The following is a 2,026-nucleotide window of genomic DNA, read 5'->3' as shown; positions in this document are numbered from 1 at the left end:
GTCTGGGAGCTCCATTAATAAAGCTGCTTTTAAGCTTTCCTATATTCTGGTCCTTTTCTTGAGTCCACGACCTTATGACCTTACAATGACAAGATAAATAGATAATTAAAGACCCTATAAAAATAACAATCAGAAATTCAGGCAATTAATATTAAAATATCAGAGATACAAGAACACTAGAAGGACAAAAGAGTAGAAACAAATCCATTTAACAACAGGTAAATTATTTAGAAGACAAGTAACTTGATATCAATTTGTCTGAGGAAACCTCAGATGATCAAATAATGTAAAGCAAAGAAAACTTGGGAATAATGTAAGACACTAATAGAAAGTCAAGCTTACATATGATTGAAATTCTGGAAGAGGAGGCAAAAGACAAGACAAAACATAGAGAGAACAGCCAAAGATTTAGTGTGGAATTCTTTTTTAATGTCATGAAAAATGAAAATGTATCCATCAAAGAAGCTCAACAAAATCTTCTAAAAGACTAAGCCAAAAAAGGAAAGTGATTAAGATCTATTATAGTCATATTTTCAACAATAAAGGCAAAGAATTTTGAAAGCAGTTCACGTAAAATGTTTTCCATAATGGCTGCCAAGAAAACCAAACCCTGAGTTCTTGGTAGAAAGTGTACAAACAACCAACAAGATGCATAAATAAAATCCTGAAAAGAAATTCCACTTAGGAATTACATATTCAGCAAATCGTCCCTCACTATGATGGTGAAAGCAGGACAATTTCATATGATCATAAATTAAAGAAATTTATAAAAACCAGAATAAATTTAAAATAAATAATAAAGGAAATAGTTTGAGTAAAGAATCAACTTTATTAGTCAACCAACTGGCAATAAGATATATGACACCACCACACAAAAAACAACCTAGAAAAAGAATCCTCTAAGATAAAATAAATTCATGTGACAGTAAACAGGAAATTAGAGGCATCACTCTATAAACAACAATGACAATCCCAAAAGAGAGAAATAAGTGGCATAGCCACACAACTTCCAAACAGAGAAATCAGGAACAGAGTAGAATACTTCCAATTAAGAGAAATAAAAATAAATTCTAACAGAACCCCCCCGCCAAAAGCTAGCAAGTCTTTTAATCAGAACAAGAAAGAAGAAAGTCACAAGGAGTTCATATATGCAAAGTCAAGAACATTAACGCAAATGAAAAAGAAAACCAAAAAGCAAAATTAACTCAGCACAGAAAACTACATACAGTACATGGAAATGATGTACATCACTGTCTTAGGCCTGGTTTCCTTAAATACATCAAATCAATGAAATTTTTAGAGATAGACAGATAACTAGATAGACAGACAGAATGATAGAACAGGGAAGTCCAGAAAGGAGTTAAGATGCACCTGATTCTAACCACCATATACTTTAAAAGCTTATACTTATTTGTTGTACCTATAGAAAAGGAAAAAAATCACAAAACTACAGTGGAACAGAGCAAAATTCCACTTGGTAAGTGGCTTGAATCCGGGGAGAGGGCGAGGAAAACAGGGAGATGGAGGGAAAGGAGAGGAGGGGGAGGGAAAAGGGAAAGATGTAGCAGAGAATCTTGAACATAGCAGGCTGTCATTAAACGATTGTAGAATAAATGAATGTTAGAATAAATTTTTAAGGATATGCTCAACAATAATCTGGTGGCTGAGCAATAATCACATCACAATTCTGCCCAATCCCTGTTAAGGCAGCCTGTGTGCAGAGCAGCCACCCCCACCCCCACCCCCTGCCTGTCAGAAGCAACGTTATTACAGCTGCAGGACCAGTCACGCATCAGTCAGCAACCTGAACAGAACTGTGTGAAGGGAGCCTGTCAGGTGAAATGTGTGTAGAATATAGAGCCACACAAGGATCTCACGGAGGTAAGAGAGAAGAGAGCAAGACAATGTACAGACTACTTGTGGGATTCCGAGCAGTGCACAGCTGGTTGGAAATTACAGCCCTGTCACTTACCAGATGTGGTTCTGGGGCAAGACACCAAAGCCTCCAAGGACCTCAGTTCCCTCT

Source organism: Elephantulus edwardii, unplaced genomic scaffold (assembly GCF_000299155.1).
Source record: "Elephantulus edwardii isolate Elephantulus edwardi_28Jun2011 unplaced genomic scaffold, EleEdw1.0 scaffold00009, whole genome shotgun sequence".
In the NCBI taxonomy this organism is placed as follows: domain Eukaryota; kingdom Metazoa; phylum Chordata; class Mammalia; order Macroscelidea; family Macroscelididae; genus Elephantulus; species Elephantulus edwardii.
This window is presented reverse-complemented; position numbering follows the sequence as displayed.